The sequence below is a fragment of the Lonchura striata genome, chromosome 1, assembly GCF_050655825.1.
Source record: "Lonchura striata isolate lonStrDom1 chromosome 1, ASM5065582v1, whole genome shotgun sequence".
NCBI classification, from domain to species: Eukaryota; Metazoa; Chordata; class Aves; order Passeriformes; family Estrildidae; genus Lonchura; species Lonchura striata.
Genome location: NC_140703.1, coordinates 83,716,790 through 83,738,525, shown reverse-complemented (window position 1 = coordinate 83,738,525; position 21,736 = coordinate 83,716,790). Strand labels below are relative to the sequence as shown.

Here is a 21,736-nt window from a genome sequence, read left to right as displayed (position 1 = left end):
AAATTTTTTTATTAAGAAGTATTTGCATTTCAAAAAATGTCCAAATATCTGTACCTTCCATCACACACTTATTTAAAAAAAAAAACAACCTTGCCTATTTAGAAATATATTCTTACACTTGTTTGAAAGGCTTTGATTTCTAGTAAACTTTCTTTGATATGTCATCTGCTGTTCTGTAAAGCATGTTAAGATTAGTTATTACTTTAGATTCATATAGCATGCTTAATTAATTTCCTTCACACATTTGTTATTTATTTGTAATCTTTTAAGCAAAATTTTGAAACAATACTTTTAGCTATCTTTTGGGTGAATGCTTTTCTAGTGAGTGATAGTCTCCCTATAAGAATTCATCATGATAATGAGGAGAGAAAGCAAAGATATGTTAAAAACCACTGATGTGTGTGTATGGTTTTGAATATCTGGTTTTCATAATGTGGTGTTGTACTTGACTAGGTGGTATAATTCTAGATAAGATCCATCAGTAAATTCCTTTGAGTACTTTTGCACTTTTCTTAGAAGAACCTACATTATGTTTTTTCCTTTTTAATGTGTCCTGGCATGGCAATACTTTCTCTCACACTTTATAAATTTTGCAAAAACCATTGCAGGCCTTTGTGGGTCAGGATGTCATATGATTGAGGTCATATCCCTCCCTGGGCCACAGGTACACTTTGTCACCTTTTAGATGCATTTCACATTTTCTGTGCTGTTCTTTCAGATGCTCCTTTTCCTTTACATTTGGCATAATTTAAATTTTTGCATTTAGGCCAAATGTTCATATATTCACTTAATTTCTCTCCAACAAATTATTTAGGGTGCTTTTAATTTTACAGTCAAGCTTGAGTCACTTTTAGGGACCTTATCTTCTGAAGGAAAAATTCATCACAGAAATGCATTCCATGTTTATTTGCCTTTCTAATTTGCATAAACTTCTATATTATTGCATTGCTACTGCCACGATTCAATTCTTGTAAACCTGTTCTGTCCATCTCTGATCAACTTGTCCTTTCTTATGCCATCTGTTTTTGAGCTTTATAGCCCTTGTTAGTTGGGGGTTTTAATTTTTTTTTCTTTTCTTTCATACTCCAAATACTTCTTTTATTTATTATTATTTATACCTAACTGTTGGATACTGATCACCTGGAATCTAATTTACAGTCACAGAATGTGTTAAATTTAGAGACATTTTCGAGAAATTCATGGTGCCACCTTTTGGTTCAGTTGTAGAAATGCAGCTGCAACTCTAGAGCAAAGCTAGCCGTGGAAATACTTAATTACTCAAATTCTTAGGTGCAGATGAGCTTCTGTCTGACTACATAGAACACACTACTAAGTTGTAGTAATTTTATAAAGTTTTAAAGTACTTTTTTTTCTATTTAAAAGATTCAAGTAAATATCAACATTCCTCCTCATTTGAAAACTTCAAGAAACATTTTGAAAGTGAGATATGGCAGTTACTGATCCTTTCTGTTAATTTCTTCCCAGTTAATTGGACATTTTCAAAGGACTATGTATGATTTTTAAACAAATTTCCCATTACTATCAGAACTTATCAGCAGTTGTCCAGACCAAATTTTTTTTATACAATATAAACTTTATCCTAATCAGTGTTTTGACATAGACTTTTTTTTTTTTTTCATGTGGATATAAGAAAACATACAGCCTTACTCTTTAATATGTATTCTTACTGGAGAGATACAGTGTTGTGCGGGAAGCTTTTAAATTTATGTGGGGAATGCAACTTTGTGTATTTTACCAGGCAGGTCAAAGTAGATAGCAACAAGTGTAGTGCACTTCTGAGCACAGATGGTTTTACTTCACAGTCACTGCAGGAATAGTGAATTCATAGAGGTGCAGATACAATTCTATTGTATTGTACTGTCTGTTGGCCCTGTCATACTTACAAGTTAAGTTGGATTTGTATGACTAAATATGTCTTAATGAGAAAAATTTATGCATAATTGTGGTTGAAAATTGAAGTCCTGGCAAAGATGATAGATGATTAATTACTATTAAGTACCTCTCTTGATATATCTACACTACAAAATCAATTTTGTTTCACAAATATGTAATACTTAATTAAGTGAATTGCCTAATTGTTTCATTCTCATCTACAGTGAAATCTGACTAGATTTCTAATCTTGATTTACCTCATAGAAAAATCTGCATGTCGCTATTACATCTGTCAGATACTGTGCTTCTTTCCAAGAGAAAATATTTTAAAGTTTAGCTGAACAAGTGTTATTGCAAGCCTGAGATAAAGCACTACATAGGTTGTTGCTTGTTCAGAAAAATCTATAAACAGAACAAGTCCAGAAAACCATACCCTTTTATCCCTTTTGATTATTTGATCTATTCTCATGGTTTTCTGTGGATAGGAAATAGCAGCACACTCAGTTGTCCAGTTTATTACAGCAACAGAATATCTAACTGTTGGAACCTCTGTGCTTTACAGATAGGAAAAATACAGCCACTGTATATGTGTTTGCAGTTTCAAAGCCATATAAGCACAGGTTTAGAAAACAGGGTTCCTATTCTGCAATTTTGAACTTGTACATTTTTGAAGGCAGCATCCAGCCCAATGAAAATGCATAGTGAAAACATCTTGTGATAACCTTTACCTGAACAGTATTTCATAACTGTAACTGATGGGATTACAAAAGAATAGTAGTGAGATGAAAGGTCCAGTAGAAATTTTATATTGTCCTGAAACCTACTTTTAACAGATATATATATTGAATTGGGATTACTTATTGTAATAATCATTATGTTGTATGAACATTTGGGTTGCTCTATTTGGATTTCACATTTTACCTCTGCACAATATGTTCTCAGAATCAGTATGGGAGGTGAATAAGATGTTAGTTAAATTCTGGTGCTTATTTTACACACACACAAGAGGGCAGAATTCAATTCTGAAGTCATACGCTAACTTCTCTCACTGAAATGTACTGGGTTTTTTTCCCAAAATGGATTGCAGAAACATATATTTTCCTCACCTAGCAGGAAGAGGGCATGATGGTGCAGGCTGGCCCAGTCACACTGTATCCTCTTCCCTGCCAGAGTAAAAGCCGAGTTCACTGACTTGGCTTTGAAGAGCAATATAATTGAGAAATCTCAAACATAGGCAACCATTGTGCCAGCCTGAGGTTTATGTTTTCCAACCAGAATAATACTTTAACCATTCTCTGTGGGTTAAAGGGGGGTCAGGATAATTGCTTCCTTTCCTCACAGAGGTGTTGTGAGAATTAATTAGTTAACATTTGTATGACTCTTCTAAGATACAAAGTGCTATACATGTGCTAATTAATTCAATTATTATTACCTGTATGTCATTTCCACTGTCAGGAAATCTATACATGGCTAATCCACCCCAATAGTTCAGTTTTAAATTCTTCACCCTAGTCCATAGCTTAGAAACATCTCTCATTAAAAAAAAAAAAACAAACAAAAACAAACCAATAACAAATAGTAGAAGAAGTAAAAGTGTGTATTGTGTAGTTAAAGAGATTTGTCACCCAAGAGTACCATTTTCATCTTGTAAATATTAACAAAATGCTGCTGTAGTGAGTGTTAATTCTCAAAACAACCATGAAAACCTTTTTGCTACATAAGGCATTCTGGACGTCAGATCTACAATTACAGGGAAAATTTAAAGGTGCATAGAAAGATGTCCTTTGGATAGGAGGTAAGGTCCCACCAGCTAAGAATGTGTCTATAACCAGGTTCCTGGATTTGGGTACAATTAAGCAGTTGGCAGAGAATATCCCTGTTAGAATATGTTTCCAGCAGTATCATTCATAAGGCTTGAGGCTAAAGCCTCTTTATGTAGTGACCTTACATACATAAGAAGAGCAAGAGTTCCCTGAATGTATGTCCCAGGGTAGCAGCTCTGTGCTGCAGGAAAAATTATGTATTAAAAGGAAAAGAGCTTTCATGCCAACTATGACACATGAACATTTATTTCCTAGAGATGTGTTTCATCTCAAAGTCACTTATGTATCTTTTTAACAACTAAAGACTAAAGAAATATCATATATATACTAAGTAAGGAAAAAAGAGAAACATCCAATATAAAACACTCTTAAAAGCACATCTGGGAAATGAAATTATTGTAATAGTTGATGTTACCTATAGTGTCCTCTTGCATGACATTTTTGCAATCAGTCGGAAGTGCAACTTATTCCTCTTTCCACCCTCTCTGGGTTTCCCAGAGTCTTATTGATTCCTTCTGCCTAGTCTCATCATCTCTGTGCAACCCTTCAATATTTCTGTTTTATCTTCATCCTGTCTTTATTCATCCTGCTTTTCCTTTTCTTCACTATATTGCCTTTTTTGTACAATTTTCTGCTATTCATGAATCCTTGAAACTGCATTGTAGCTTTTTTCCATTTTTTGTATTATTTTCCCTGTACAGAACCTGAATTTTTTTCTTTCTCCCTTCCCTTCCCTTCCCTTCCCTTCCCTTCCCTTCCCTTCCCTTCCCTTCCCTTCCCTTCCCTTCCCTTCCCTTCCCTTCCCTTCCCTTCCCTTCCCTTCCCTTCCCTTCCCTTCCCTTCCCTTCCCTTCCCTTCCCTTCCCTTCCCTTCCCTTCCCTTCCCTTCCCTTCCCTTCCCTTCCCTTCCCTTCCCTTCCCTTCCCTTCCCTTCCCTTCCCTTCCCTTCCCTTCCCTTCCCTTCCCTTCCCTTCCCTTTCTTTTCCCTCACATCATAAATAAGATGAATCTCTTGTAACAATACTGTATTTCATGCAATATTAATATCACTGTGAGATATGTTTTATGTGTTGAAAGTACTCAGAGTTGTGGGAGGATTAATGTTTTCATAGTCATAAACCCCCTGGAGCTGGGAATATAATTTATCTCTCAGCTCTGTACCAAAGATGCCTCTGACTTCAATCAGCATAACCATATGCTTAAAGGTGATGTACACATTATGCTATTTGCTGATAAGCCCACCTCTGTCTAACATTTTAAATCCCTGGTATATTTGGGTGATTTATGTACAAGGAAAGATTACTAGAATAGCAAGGAAGTTGTTTTGGTTGTGAAGATTTCTTCTCAAATAGTCCAGATGAACCTGTTATTATACAAGTGCTCATCCCCAAAGATATGATCATTTCATGACTTGTGCTAGCAGCCACACTATTGCTCAACTCCAGTTCATGAATAGCCCTTATGAAAAAGAGGAGGAAAGACTGAAAAGGAACTGTGGGCATTGTGAGTAAAGCTGATTTACTACCAGTCATTCAATGCTAAGATGCTTCATCATCTGGCAAGTGATACAGTGTGGTGATCATGGTGGAAATTCATCACCTAGAGGTGGCTGCTGGCATGTGTACTGTAGGGAGCAAATAGCTGTGGAATCTGGGGAACTGGCTGTGTTGGCTCTGTAAGAGGTGTGTGGTTGCAATCTAACTTTTCACTTGTTCCTTACAAGTGTGTTGAACATTTTCTGACATACAGATCAAACATTGTTTCTACTTTCCCTGCTGTTTTGTGTTCCTGCATTTCCACAGAGATGGAAAGAGAAATAATATGAAAGCGCATCCTTTTTCTTCTGATCATGAATGTCTGCATATGTGTGTGTGCGTGTGTGTGTCAGTATATATATGTATTTCAAACATGGTTATATTTCTATATACATGTATAAATTTGGCTGTCAGAATGCAAGATCAGAATCTACCTTAATATTCAGGTATTATTCACAGTACAATGGAGTAATTTTTTATTGTAGTTACTCTTAGAAATACTCAGTCATTATTCTCTCTCACCTTTCTGCTTAGCTTAGGTTTTTGCAATAAATCCTTTTGACTTTTGCCAAAATGGGAGAAGAATGTGATGAAGTAGTTTCTCTCAAAATGAAAAAAAAAGGTGACCTCAGACTTGCTGCAAGTTCGTTTGCGAGTCAGTAAAAATGAAACAAATTATTTTTCCCGTGACCGAGTACTCTGGAAGATTTCTAAGGAACTCTTTTTTCACATGAGAATCACTTTCAGGAAATATTTTTTGCAATGTCACATCCCCAGTTATTGAGATTTATGGAAATTATCTTTGTTTTTAGTTTTTCAGCTGAATTACAGTGTTTGTTGTATTTATTTTTCAGTCTGAACCCAGGATGCTTATACTAAAAGGATAGAATTTTGTTTGTATGAATTCACAGTTGTTTCTCTTGCATGGAAGCCTCTTTTCTTCATACATCAGCAATTTAAATCACATTAAAGCAGCTATGAATGTTAAAGACCTACTCTTTGTGTTCAGTTGCATATCCTTGTTCATGGTTCTATGCCGAAGTAGAAAAATATCTGTCATGTGTTCCCATCTTGTGAAGTAAATCTGAAATATCCCTATAATCAGATGGAGACTTCAGGAAAAAAATGTGAATACTTTGAAAAAAAAGAAATAGTGGTACAAAAGTTGATTAGTAACAGTCACATCTCTAGAAGTCCTGCTCTCTACAATTCCAGGATTAAACACCTACAAGACATGTGAAAATAAATTCTACATGTAGCAAGAAAAGGGCCACCTGAGTAAAGGAATAATTGTGCAAGATCCATGCATCTCATAGAACCATAGAGAGTTTTGGGTTGGATGTGACTTCAAGACCACTTAGTTCCAGTCCACCTGCCACGGGCAGGGATGCCATTCACTAGATCAGGTTTTTCAGGACCCATTCAACCTGGTCTTGAATGTTTTCAGGGATAGGACATCCACAATATCTCCAGGCAACCTGTTTCAAAAGAAACCTTTCCCGGCAACCTGTTTTCAAAGGTAACTTCTTTTGCTGCAAAAACTTACGAGGTTCCTATTGGAAGGTCACCAATTCAAATACCTTTCTAGTGCTTGCATTTTATTATTTTGCTACCTTTATTAAAAGAGATAGATTTGGATTATTTTTCAAAGAACAGTCTTAATAGTATCTTCCCAGGGGAACTGAACAGCAATGAATTACATTTTTCAGTGACAACTGAACAATGGCCAACAAATAAAAAAAAAAAGGAGAAAGAGAGAAATAGAGAGATAAATAAAAACAAAGGAAAAAGGGCAAATCTAAAGAAAATGTTTGAAAATGCTAAAGCCAGACCTTTCCCAGAAATAAACAAATGATACACAAATGATGAAGACATAGGATGGAAAGTCTTCTCGAACTGGAGTTATTATCTCTCTTCTCAAAACTATTTTTACAGAAATCTGATTTCAACTTCAACTCTTTCCTTACAGTAGAAAAAACCTGGAAGCTATTTTAGAGAAAAATAACTATTACAAAGATTCAGAATAGAAGAAGAATTTTAGAAAAACACAAAATAAAAAAAATTACTAAGTAACCCTGAAGAGTGTAGCTTTTATCCCAACTTTTGTGTTTTGTAGGAGTTTTGCCTGATTAAAAGGCGGGCAAGTAAATCAGGATTTACTGTAGAATGAATGCATATAAAAGGCTTATTTTTTTCAAGTGAACTCAGGCAATTAGAACCTGTGGATATTCTATTCTCAGCTGTGGGAAAAGCAGTAATGGTAATTTTGAAGTGTTATACATCACACTTCTTTTGTGAGGGATCAAGTACATTGTCTTGATCATTGCCTTTAAAACCTTCTTTGAAAAAAGCAGGGTAGAATGGTGAACAACTATGTATTGTTTTTTCTTCACTACAATTTCAACGTGAATATGTTGCAGAAAAGAACTACTGTGAAGTTTTTTCTGCTTTACATTTTGTGGCAAAATTACATTTCTCCACATTCTTAGTAGAATTTTTTAAATATTTAGGAGGCTTATTCCAACTGTTCTCTACTTCTGAAAAAGAGTGAGGTAATTTGAAAAAAATACTGCAATTATTCCATGGAGAATTTTTTCAAGAGAAGTTGATTCGTTAGATTTTGCATCAATAGGTTATATCACAAAGCCTGCTGCTATTGTTTCCAGTAAATATAGATATGGAATTTCTTCGAGGTAAAGACAATTTAAAAATAGCAATTAAATGCTTTTAAGCTAGAGCCAGATTCTTTCTTCTAGGTGTTGTTTGCTTCAAGAAGGACTTTTCCACGTATGAAATCAATTATGAGCATTCAATATATCACACAAAGATATCACAAGGCAGTCAAGAGATCTGAGGGTGTTTACACATATTGATCTATAAAGAGGTTTAGAGAACCTTGAGTCAAAGGTGAATATGTCCCATTGAGAGAATACATCTTGGCTTCATAGACACTGGTAGAATTTTTTTTTATTGTCTTCAATAGAAATTAATGCTCCAGCATCATTATTTTGGCTGTGATAGGTTACTGATCATTACGCTATCAGAGTTCCAAGAACTGCTATGCCCAAAGGGATGATACTGCTCCACATCACCACACATTTCTGCTATTTTTTTTCTTCTGTTTAATGTTCACACATGTGGTGAGCTGGACTGAGCATAAAGATTTACAAAATAAAGTTAATATTGTTTAGTTATATCAGGCAATCCCCAGAGATACAGGAGCTTCTTCTTGGGGGCTATTTTGGCTCTGTAGTGGCTGAGATTAACTTTGAGTGCATCACAAAACTCAAAAGAGCCTCAGAGAATGTGTTGGATGCTTTTACATGTATAACTGGCAATTGAGTTGCTGTGCTTCCTTAAACATGGTCTTTGAATATTCAAATTCTACAGCAGCGCTCAGGATATTATTCAAACACACAGTGCAAGGATAGACATTGGCATGTGCTGCAGTGAAAACAAGTCACAGTTTTCATTTCACCTCCCTTAAAAAAAAATCAGAAAAAAATTGACCCATCATGCTCCTTCTCTTCCATGCTAAACTGAAGAATTTTGAGGAATATTTAGGTTTGCACTTAGAAAAGAATGATATTTCAGTTTGACAGAAGAACATCTCTCTAACAATTCACATACCCTCTAAGCTCAATTATTCTTTCACTTAAGGGATATATTTTGGCTGGAATATGCTTCATAAATTGGATTTTAGCTTAACTGCTACACAACATATTGCATAAATTTACAAAAATTTGATACAATTTTTATCTTTACTCTTCTATTTTATTCTTCTACTTTTTTTTCCTAGAAACTAATTAAGTACTACATTCATTATGAAATTAAGACAACAAAATTCTATAGAATTTAGGTTTGATGGATTTTGCTGCAGTTTTACCACTGAAATCCAGTCACACAGTTGATGAATATTAAAATATTTTTTTATTGTTACTATTTTATTTTAGAAAGAATAAGTCAAGCCACTCCCAATTTCCTTTGTATCCCATAATTTTTGGAGCTTGAGGAAGGAATTCTACTCAGTGGCTGAGTAGTTTTTCTCCTTGAGGAAGTTCCTTTGTTTAATAGTTTCCCTTATATCACACTTCTGGAAATTAATATAGTGACTTTCATATGTATCCTTTCTTCACTTTAACCTGTCTCCCTTCCTCACTGAAGTCACATTCTTTAATTAATCACTTTTACTGCATAAAAGATCATGATCAGCTCCTTTTTCCACAGTAGATTCTCTGGTTTATCTCCCCTGAACTTTCTGAACTAGCCTGAGCAAAACCTAGAGGAATAACATAGAACACCTTGTGAGCAGTTTAAGTAAAAACGTAGTGTCTGCAGTGTGACAGCAGCTGTTTTGAAGGACAGGTGGTATGTTTTCATGCCTTACCATCTGATATATTTACATTCCTCAGTATGGGGGTTTGATTGCTCCAAGTGAGAAGTATAGCAATGGAAAGAGTATAGAAAGTAATGAAATAGCTAATAATTGGAAATGCTGGACACAGGAAAGTAAGTTCATATGAAGTGGCAGGGCAGCAAGGAGGGTACACAGCAAACTACCGTGGACTTTTGGAGAGCAGATTTGTGTGCTTTCAGTCCAGGAAGCCAGCAATATCCTGGCTGCATCCAAACCAGCCTGGCCAGCAGATTGAGGGAGGTGATTCTGCCCCTCTACTCTGCTCTGGTGAGGCCCTAGCTGCAGTGCTGTGCCCAGCTCTGGGGACCCCAAGATAAAGAGGACACAGACTTGTCCAAGTGGATACAGAGGAGGCCATGAGGATGATCAGAGGGCTGGAGCACTTCTCTATGAGGACAGGCTGAAGAGTTTGGGTTGTTCAGCCTGGAGAAGAGAAGGCTCCAGGGAGTTCTCCTAGCAACTTCCAGTACCTAAAGGAAGTCTACATGAAAGCTGGAGAGGGACAATTTGAAAGGGCGTGCAGTGACAGGGGAATGGCCTTAAACTGAAAGAAGGTAGGTTTAGATTAGGTATAAGGAAGAAAGTTTTTACTGTGGAGGTTGTCAGGCACTGGAACAGGTTGTCCAGAGTAATGCCTCATCCCTGGAAGTGTTCAAGGCCAAGCTGGATGGAATTCCAAGTATTTTGGTTTAGTGTACACTGTCCCTGCCCAAATTGGATTATGGCTATTCCATGATTCTGTGGCCTTCTATTATGACCTTCTATTAAGTTGAAAGACAATATATTTTTTAAATTAGTAATAGTGATTTATGAAAGGAACTTTGGACTTTTTTCAAGTTATATTGCAAAATTCTCACAGTACTTCAGACTTCATCCCAGTGGTACAATAATGGAAGGAGTAAACCTCAGGCTGTATTTACTTTCTTTGCTTCATATGGGGTTCCTCTGTACCTGAGAGTTTGGCAGACCTGCTTATTTGTGCCCCAGCAGCCTTCACAGGTATTCATAAGCTACACAGGGAAAGTAGTTATCATTCTTACTCCCAAACAAAGAAGATTTGAAGAAATTGAAACAGTATATTTCTACATGAATGGTGTATCCTACTTAAAACAATATTATATTGTCCATAGTTTGATTAGGGTTTTTGTTTTCATTTTTGTTTTTTAATTCTGGTAGAATTAATTTTTACTTTTTTATGTATCTGATGCTTTCATATATAAAAGTTTTGTGTTATTATTCACAGCCTGGGGCCTTTAGTTCTGTCTGCTGTTTTCTCATACTGCTGCAGTTTTCTGAGTTTAACGATTGCTTGCAAACATAACAACACTATAAATAAAGGCCTAGCACCTTACCCCTGAATTTTTGAACCCTTCAAAATTTTAAAAATGCTTTTGTTTATTATCAGGAGAACATTGTCTTTTGAATCATTTAGTCTTTATTGTCTCCAGGAGCTGCCTTAACCCACTGAATTCTTTAAATAAAAGAGTGCTTAGAGTAATTATTTTTCTTTCTATTGCTTTTATCGAATACTACTGATTAAAGAAGTTTAAATGCAAATTATAAGTTTAAGTAATAAATAAATTCAAATTAAAAAAATAAAATCCCTTTGGGGAAGAAAAAAGTGTTTAGAGGTGTTTCCATAAAACAAGAACACCTGAATCATGCTTTGTTCCCTTTTGAACAGGCTCTGACCAAAGGGAAGATGTAAAACAAACACTAATATTTTCTTATTCTCATAAAATCCTTGTGTGTCTGGACTATCTTTCCCCAAGGATGGCAGGGAAGAGTTCCCTTCATAGCGTGTGAAGGGAAAAAGCCAATAACTGTGATGAAACTCATTTGCATCTCCCACTGGAAAACACCAAGAACCAGGACACTGGATGGGTTCTTGCACTGCCTAAGAGACAGTATGGAAGGAGCAGCTGTGTTTGCCACAGGAGTTCCTGCACAATGCTTGACAATCTACTGCAGATTCCTAACAGTGAACAAAACAAGCAGGTATTTAGCCAGATACTACTGCTTACCATAACTCTCTGCTGTACTGATAGCTTTGCTGCCCAATGAGCTGTTGTTTTACCACATTTGTAATAAACACTTAATTCTTGGTATCTCCATAAAGCACTATCTTTAGACATGAACTCCTCCCTGCAAGTCACACACATCTTTGCCCCCCAGAGTACAAGGGATTGTGCCTTAGGCCTTGGAAAATGTGGCATCTCAATTTCAGCAATTCCAGCAGTATTGTATTTCCACAGGGGAACAGTGGGGCTGACTTTTGCAGAGATGAGGTTCATCATCTGCTTTTAGCCCACCCAAAAATCCTCTAAACACAAGGCCCGAGCTTGGCTGTTTGCATATCAGCATATTGTTGCTATGTTGCTGTGCTGCAGTAAGATGTATTATATTTCTTTTTCAAGAAGTGGCAGAAGTGACTTCCCCTCTAACCTCTCCCTCTCTGTTTCCAACAGATGGAACAACAATCCTCCTGTTCTTGGTAGGAGATATGGGAATTAACAGTCATCTAGCTGGTCATGAGGGAATGTGCTGCTGATACTTGAACTAGAGCATCAATATTTTTTGCTGTGCTGTTTGTAGCTAGCAATTCTTTTGCCAGCGGCTGTTTTTGTGTTTGTTCCTGAAATTTTAAATTCCTTCCATCGGCTCAGTTTCCTTTAGCAGCAGTAGAAGCGTTCAGAGGTTCCTGAGAAGCCTGTCAATTCCTTGCAGATCTGATAAAGTTTTCATTGGTGTCTTGGAGATTTCACCTTCTCTGGTGCATGGGCATGTTCTAGAGAATGAAATAATGCAAAATCTCATGATCAAAAATATTAAATTCTACATGCTGTTTATAATTTTTAATACTCAAATAGAATTTGAAAGGAAAACACAGTATTTGCACTTGGCACCTGAAGGGAATCTAATACTTTGAACCTGTGAATACATAAAATAAGTGTTATCCCACTGGATTTCCTTGCTGGTTGAATTAATTCAATTTGTGACAGGCAGGTTTTCATTTGTGCATAATATAGATCCATGACAAAAATTAAGTAATTTTGATGGGTTAATTTTTTTAGCTTTAGGTTTGTGACTTCCAAGCAATTCTGAACATGATGTATTGTTACAGCCATGTCAGTGGAAGTTAAGAGAATTTAATGCCCTCATTTGTTCTCAAAGAATTCAGATTTTATGTGATGTGAGATCTGTAATGGTGCTGTGCATTAAAACAAAAGTGCAAGGAGATTCCTTAGGATGCAATTCCTTTACAGCTCACTGCCTCTCATTGATTTGAAATGCTGCTTCACACATTATAAATGGATTTTGACCATAGCAACATTACATTCTCTACTACTAAAGGCTGGATTGCCTATGTGGTGGCAGCTTTGTGGCTCATCAGAATGACTGACCTTGGGTGTGAATCCATATGTCAACTTATTACAAGATGATAACATGCATACTGAAATAGCAGAAGCTGAGTTTCTTGTCAAGAAATCCTTTGACTGATAAAGGACATTGAAATTAACTCAGCTGTGCTTAATGATCTGTTCTCAGAGGAATAGCAAAAGACAGACAGGACCAACTGACCACTGAGGGGAAGGAGATCAGGGCTATTATTTTGTGTAGGTACTTCTTTCGCTATCAGTGATTTATAATTCACAGTAGGACTCTTATGAAATGCTGTGAAAACACAGATTTTCACCAAATATGTACATCTCAGTTGTCTGCTTTGGTAATAGTATAAACATTGCATGGGGGCAGGAAAAAGCACAGAAACAAACTATTTCATATTCTAAAAAAGAGGTTCAAAATATCTTGGCAGTGACCAGCTTGTCGTTTACTGCCTCTGTTGTCCCTGCCAGCATTTAAATTAAGCTGGACTAGAATCAAATCAGTTCTATCACCACCCTGCTCTAACCTTTGGTTAAACTGATAATTTTCAACTTGTTAAAGTGTTTAATCTGTATCAAAAATTCATCACACTACACTTCCTGGCACATTTTTGTGACTGGTGAATAGGACCCTATTTTCTTGCATGTTTACAGAATATTAATTCTATGGTGTCTTTATGAGACACTTGGTGCTGTCAGTTGCCTAATGCAGAGATGCAAAACATTTTTTCTCCTCCTGAGAAATGTGATTTATTAGAATCTTATCCAAACAGAATGCCTTTTCAATAGTGCCAAACTTGCACCATTCAAGAGAAATGTTTATGAGAGATCTTCAACACTACAGTCCAGCTGGTTTGAGTCTACTCTCTGTGACTCATAATTCATTTCCAACCCCTCCTTTTAGATAGATGAAACAAATGTCTGCATGTGTTTAGTCTTTTTGGTCAGTGTTGTCACTGATGACATATTTTTCAGTACCTGACGGCCACACTGAATAACTGAATAATGGCCAAAGGCCAGGAAAGGTTTTAAGACTTTTCCCAGAGGTATTTGCTATTTTATGTGACATGCTGTAATTTCATCCATGTCTTTAAAAATTTAAAAATGTATGAAAACAATTATTTTTTGTTATTTTTTAAACTTTAGGTGAAAATCAACAGAAAATTTCACTAAACTGGTTTAAAACTAAAGTGAGATTTCAGATATCCAATATATCAGATAGCCAAAACTATAAATTAAGGTATCCAGTGAGTTATTTTTATTAGTGTCATACAGCTCAGACAATCACATAAGAAGTAATATGAAAAAAAATTGGAAAAGAATATTGCATCCTATGCAAATACAGTAAAATGTTAAATAAGTTGCATTTTCTATTTGTTTCAATTTTTTTTATTAGTGAAATTGAGTCACAGAGGAATATGTGATAGTTTTCCTCTTTTGAAATATGCTCTGTCAGCTCATTTTTAACAGAAGAAACTGTCTGGAGAGGAGATTTTTTTTGGCAATTATGTGTCATTCAGTATTGCCTGACCTCTAAACAACTTTTGGAGTGGAAGAAAAAAAAAAAAAAAGAGGCATCATACTTCATACTAGACAAACTTTGAAAAAAAATTAAATCAAGCTTACAAGGGTTAAGAATATGGAACAATTATCAAAGAAAGAGTTACAAAATATAAAATGTCAAAAGCATCTGCCTATTCCTGTGCCTATAACTCCAGCTCTTTCATTTGTTGCTATTTCATCTTGCCTGCAGCTTTCTTCTCAGGAGATAGATTGGAAGCAGATTTCAGCATCTCTTCCTTTTCTCACTTCTTCAGTTCAGGTGTCCTTGTGCTGCTGCTTCACACTTGAAGCTGGATTTGATGTATATTTGCTAGGGGCATCAAGGAACTTCTTGAAAGCATTTACTGAAAATTTTCTAGGGAAAATTACTTCATTAAACTGTGGACATGATTTGAGGATAAACTAGACACCCTTTCATAAGGTTCTGGTGGTGAACTTTATAAAAAAATCCTCACTCTCCTAAGCCATTTAACCATGATGAGAAGAGAAAGCAATGAGGAAGATTCTGCTTCTGCTCTTTAGATTGTATTTTTGCTGTGTGTTGTATCTCTACCCAGCAGAAATATGAATATTTCATCAAATGCCATGATTTTTTTGTTGTAAACATTTCAACGACTATTTGTGAAAGAAAAAATAAATCAAAAGCAAACTTTTCCAATTCATTATAGTGTCATGGCTTCAATTTTATCACTGGGATGGAATATTTTGGTTCTTTTTAAATAAGTTTTCAACTGTATAGCCAGCCTTTTTTTTTTTTTTTTTTTTGCATTTTATTAAACATATATTACATGATGTCTAAAATTCTTGCCAACTTGTTGTACAGAGCTGTTATGAAATTTTAGTTACTAGAATATGCAGGAGACAATAGTGAGTAAAGAGCCATTTGTGGTTCCAGATTTTGTTGGTGTTGTTGTTTTGTTTGTATGGGGTTCTTTTTTGGGTTTCTTTGAGATATTTTGTTTGCTTGTGTGGTTTTTTTTGTCTTTTTGTTTTGTTTTGTTTTGTTTTAATAATACATAAAATTTTCATGTGGCCAATGATAAAGACTGCTTCAAATATTCTGCCAGATAGAACTTCTTTTGAATAGGGATACTTTAAAAGACAACCCTTTCATCACTTTTTAACAGGAAAGTGAGACTTTTGCTTGAAAAATACCTCATCTTAAGTTGGTGTTTTGTATGTCATTTTCTTTCCTCCAGTGCAAATCCTTTTCTGTTTTCATCAATGTTTTATGAGAAGGGATGGGAAAGACATGGAGAATAATTGTATCAACACCTTCATGGCTTGACAAGGAACACATATTAGAGAAAACAGTGAACAACTTGTTAGGTATGAAACAGCAATAAGATATGCAATTCTGTGTTCCACTCCTGTCATTCTTGTCCAAGGATATTAATAGAACCTTTTCACATGTATTATCAAAATTTTTGCTTAAGAAATGAGGTATTCTGTTGAAAACTGTCTTCCTATTTTTTCCCTATAATTCCCTCACTGCTACAGCTCCTCCAAGTGTGAAGTTGTTAAATGCCTTTACTCATATCATGTTTGCATTATGTTGGCTTTTAGATTTAAATTTTAGCAGTATTTCAAATCTAGCTCCATTCTTATTAACTCAGTTTTGCTTAAAATGGTAATATTTGTGCTAAAATTTTCGTAGGCACTTTCTGATTTATTTGCTTGCTCTGGAAACTATGAGCAAAAGCACATGTCTGTTATTAAAATGTGAAGATAATTTTCTGGTTTATACTTATTTCTGGCATATGTTGTTTGTAAGTAAAACAACAGAGCAGCTGGGGGTAGAAAATAAAAATTTGGTCCAGGAAATAGTGGGAAAGATTCTTGCCTATTGTCATGATAATAAAATTTTCTTTTGCTTAATCAAAAATATCTGCATGCATTTGACTTGTGGGTTTTTTGGTTGTATTGTGCTTGTATGACCTCATGTATTGTAAGCTAAACAGGTAAGTAAGTATATACTTATGTGAACCACATAAGGAGGGTCATGTCATGAGGGGAGTGTTTATACTCTCTGATCTTCTTTTTAAGGTACATGATCATGGGCATCAATGCTGTGCTGGGATCACACCTAGTAGTCCCTAGGTGGCATGCTGGGATGCAGGCTGCCCTTCCTCCTGGGTGCCCCCAGACTTCTGCAGCACATGGGAAACAGGGGGAATTCACAGTGTCAGGAGTTCTGAAGAGCCAGCCATGTGTGCTGCCCTGATGATGGTTAGATTATCAGGCAGCATTGAGCAAGGAGGAGGATGGCTGTGAGTGAAGAGTCCACTGAAAATTCTGAAACTTATTTTTAAATCCAAATACGTGCCTTTTGCTGTGCCTTTGGTCAGAAGCTTTAAGTGAAGCTTTAAGCCCACATCGAACTGAGCAGAATGTCACCTAGAAGAAATCTTTACATTTTTCTGAACAGAATAGGTCCCCATAGTGTAAATTTCGGCTTTGCATTTTCTTTTCTTGCCCTCAAATACTCCCCTTAGATTTTTAGGTACACATGCAACATACCAAAGAGATAAGAAACATTGATAGTTTTCAAGCACCTGACAATTTTTCAAACATTCTTGAACTGACTATGGGCATAAGAGTTATGCAACTGTGCCTGTTCTTGGTAAGGAAAAACTAATAAAAAGTAAGACTACTAAAGGTGATATTCTTTGGTAATATTTTGATGATGGGAAAGCTGTCCTTCATGGTTACTGAAGAAGAGATGTCAGGGCCTGACAGTGGGGTTAATAGGGCCCTGAAAGCAAGGAGCAGGCTATGATAAATGATAGTACCTTTCTCACAGTGGAAGGGCAGTCCAGAAGGCTTTGGAAAAGTGAATAGACACTGGAATAGAGTAGAATATAATTTGATCAGTCTTCTGATTTTTTAGGGAAGGTTTGTTACTTTTGTATTATTTTTCTTCAAAGCATGGAATGTACTTAAAATTTTTTTGTTTCCAGCTGTAGCTTGGAAATAGACTTTGCTACTCTCAGTGAAAATAACTACATGAGAATAATTACAGAGTTATTCAGGAAAATAACCTACCATCGTATTCCAAATAATTTCTAATAATTTATTTTTATTTTCATTTTAGAGGGAAGGAAAGAGAAATTTCAGTTTTAATTAAAAATAAAGCAAAACCAGGCACAATCCAGATCTAGATGTATACTAGATCAAGAACAATGAAGTGTTTAGATATTTATGCATAGAACTTTATTTCAGTAACTTTCCCAATAAGAATTAATGGAAAGTTGATCCACAGCTGCTGGTTTTTAGTGTGGTTGACATCTCTGTACTATTGATTCTGAAATGTCGATATTGAAAATTTGTGTGCATAGTGCTGACTTAGTTTACTTTAGTTCATTAAATCAGAGCTCTTTACCATTTTAAATGGCAGAACTGGAATACAGGTATGAACTGCGTTGTCTAGTTTATTGAATGGAATTTATTTAACGTCAATGTCTAGAAATGTAGGTCATACTTGAGAAAAGTTTGCTTTTCTAGGTGTACCCAGAGAAGGTATACCTAGAAAAGCAAACTTTAATATATGTAAACTTATTGAGCAAAGTCAGAAAAATCATAAATATACTGGACACAAAAAGCCAGACAGTGTAGTCAAGATTCCCTACTATTTCAGATGTTTTTATTCTTACATTACATTGAAAAAAAACCCAAAACAATCCTGGCATAAAGCTCTTTTTAATTCAAGACAGCATTTTAAAGAGAAATTTATTGAAATTTTTTATGTATTTTTTTAAATTTAGTTTGCATTTGAAACAAGCTAACAGTCACCACACACAGAGTAACTTAGAAGAGCTGGCTGGGGCTGTCATCCCTACACAGAGTATGTGAAGTAATGAGAAATAAAATTAATAAGAGCAGAATAAATGACTTTGTGTTAGTTTTATCAAGGAAGCATGAATTTGAATAATGACATTCCAGTCACTTTGTGTGCCTTGTTTATGTACAGTTATGCACAAAGCTTCCCCTGAAATAAATGAGGCTTTAATTTTTCTTGCTAGCTACATTAATTATGCTGCTTTTATGCTTTTAACTAATGTGACTGTTCCTGTATCAGGTAATACACATCTGTGTTATAAACTAGCATTCACAAATACCTTCATTAGGTGAGCACTTTGCAATCATTAATAATGAGAACCACCAAGATAATTTATCAGGCGATATCATGCCACAAGGTTCACTAGTCTCCATGGTACAATCAGTAACTTTGAGAGTGTATGTATTGGTTGCTTCCCAGTAAACAGAAGGAAATTGTGGCACATTCAGTTGAAGATGTGGTATGTAGTCAAAGATGGAATATGTAGACATAGATCTACTTTTGCCCATGTATGCAAAGTACCAAATCTCTCCAGAATCTCTGAGAATATGTTACAGATGTGCTCACCCATCTTTTAAGTTGTAAAGATAAACTGGATGTTTTACCTTCTTTGCCACCACTCAAAACACAACTATTCATCTGTATCTCCCCTGTTCCAAGCAGATTGGGATGAAAATTATTATTAGAAATTTTCCTGCCTACAATTGTTAATTTTATTATTCAAATTTTACTAAAAACAAAACAAATCAAATCTAAACAAAACCTTAATTTGCTCTAGAGAACAAATCAGGAGTAGAACTATACAGAAAGTAGTTAGGAAATTACTGAAAATTTGAAATTTTATTTTGGTCTGAAGGTGTTTGAGTGGAGATCTGTAGATCCAGGACTCTCATCCGTAGTTTGAGAAGAGGGTCACCCTACAACAAAGAGCTCCAGTGCCTATCAATCAAGCTGGATCAAAAGGATACTCTCAGATGGGAAATTTCAGGACTTAAGTACTGCAACCAGATGTACCAGATGAGCACCTAGGAATAAGGAAAGCCAAAATCATTGATACCCCAGGCTTAGACAGTTGCCCAAAACACATGGCAGAATTTTGCTTGAAATACTGTTTGGATCTTGTAAAGCTGAATTTTGCCAGCATGATTTCATATAATTTCTAACTAAACCTAGTCCCTAATGGAAAATATAAAGGATTTGGAAGGTTTTTGTTCCTGGAAAGCATTTCAGTTTGACACCTGACTGTAGCAATTAGTGCTCACAGATAGATGCACCATAAACCTGATTGTGGATGCAACATTACTATGAATAGATCTAAATGTTCATGTGTACTGTTAAACAATATTATGTGATTATGAGACAGGAAAACCATCTTTCTTTTACCATAAGTAGAGTTATTATTTAATTCAAATTATATACTTAAGATATAAATGCTGGTTAAAGGAAGCATGATCCTATTGGTTTTGATTTAAAAAACGGTGGTGGCTCAGTCCACCCTAAAAGCTATAACTTGTTTGTTTCTTATGTATTCAGTGAAATATAGCAATTATAACCACTAAAGTGGGTTATGCTTGTTTAAAGAAAAGTAAAGAAGCGTACAGTAAATAGCCTTTGCAAACTTAGATTCAAAATTGATCACAACATAAGTTCTAAAATACTTCTTGCAGACATATTTTGTTTATTGCTGTCTCTGGTGTCATGCCTTAGATACAAGAGAAATTCTGAAGAGTATGGATAGTCTAGGAAGAGTTTTTGCTAAATACCTTCTCAAAATAATTTTATTAAACATGACAAAAATCCTGAATAAAAAGTTATAATCCTGTTAGTTTGATTATTTCAAATAATGAACCTGGGACACAAAGCACAATTTTAAAACAACATCTTTTCAGTTTCTTCATTCCTATGGTTTTTTTTGGGTTTTTTTGGTTTTTTTTTTTTGTTTGTTTGTTTTGTTTTTTTTTTTTGTGGTTACTCATATGAGACTGGTTCTTAACCGCGCTGGAAACCACTCTATATCTCTCTAAAGATCTGCTTTATTGGGAAGCCTATGATCCATTTTGCCTCTTGAAGGAACATTTCCTAAATTAATCGGGATTATAAAGAAATGATGCAAAAATACCTCTGAAATGGAGTAAAAGGTCAGAAATTTTTTAGACTGAATTTAGAAGCATATTATTTTATAGGAGACTTGGTTTCGTTCTCTCATTCTTCATAGAATATCTTAATTATTGCAAAATCTGATTAATGCTACCAAATTTTCTTGCCATATGTACATATATATCCCAAAAGATTCTCTCTTTTTCTCCTTTCACTTTTCTCCTTTTAGATCAGCATTTGTTCTGAAAAAAATTTGGTATCTATGTCCATTTAGGTGATTATGTATTTCATAACTGCATAATTAATACAGGGATTCTTAAATTGGAAATATTCTTTGATCACAAAAAATGTGTCCAGGGAAAATAAGTTTTCTTTCTGATTTGGTTGTTAGGTTTTTCCCATTTTTTTCCCAATTGGTAACATTGTGTTTGCTAAAGTATAATAATCTAGATCTATATCTTCAAATTTAAAAAGGTTATTTTACAAGACAGCACTTAAATTGTATTTCAGAAAACAATCCACAGAAATTATCAGTGAGGGTTTATTTTGTTTTTTTCTTTCCCATAGCTGGCAAGCTGACTACAAATATCCATGCCTGAATTTTTCAAAGGTCTGTTCTAGTAGTGATCACTGGAGTGCTATTCAATAGTAAAGGATTTCAATACCATTTGTGATTCCCTCTCCTTTTCCAACCCTTTACCTGAGTTTATTGGTCTTTAAATCATAGTCAATTGTTTGAATCAAAGTATTTTTTTCATTTTTTCAATACACATAAGCAGTAAACTCCACTCTCAGAAAGAAATTGTCTTACTCTAGCAGTGATTATATCAAATCTCAAGCTCACTGTGCTCAAAATTAAGGATGAAAAAGATTGTCCAATTTCTCCATACAAACTGTTTTCTGAATTCCTAAGTTTCTGGTTAGTGCTATTTGCTCCTGTATTTACAAGGCAACATAATAAAATTACTAGATATTTCATGTCAGGAAATAGGAAATAATTTTCCTCTGGGCAGATGGGAGAAGATCATTAGGGAAGTCACTGCATTCACTTTTGGATAACAAAGTCTGCACTTCAGCAATTCAACACATTATTGGCAACCTTCTTAGCTCCTACTCTTTTGCTGATACCCTGAGGCATATGGTCCTTTGTATAGAAGTGTTAAATGTGTTCTATTTTACAGGTGT

The 21,736-nt window shown here is 35.2% G+C and overlaps 1 protein-coding gene and 1 long non-coding RNA gene across 3 annotated transcripts in view; both read left to right on the top strand.

Annotated features, from left to right (window-relative positions):
• The window catches only part of NALF1 (NALCN channel auxiliary factor 1), a 444,524-nt gene that overhangs the window by 185,053 nt on the left and 237,735 nt on the right, over positions 1-21,736 (top strand). The window lies entirely within an intron of this gene.
• Positions 4,691-21,736, top strand: part of LOC146768742 (uncharacterized) — a 190,657-nt gene continuing 173,611 nt past the window's right edge. For both annotated transcript variants that reach the window (XR_014949405.1, XR_014949404.1), the window contains exon 1: positions 4,691-21,736. This exon is cut by the window's right edge. This is a non-coding gene — a long non-coding RNA (uncharacterized LOC146768742).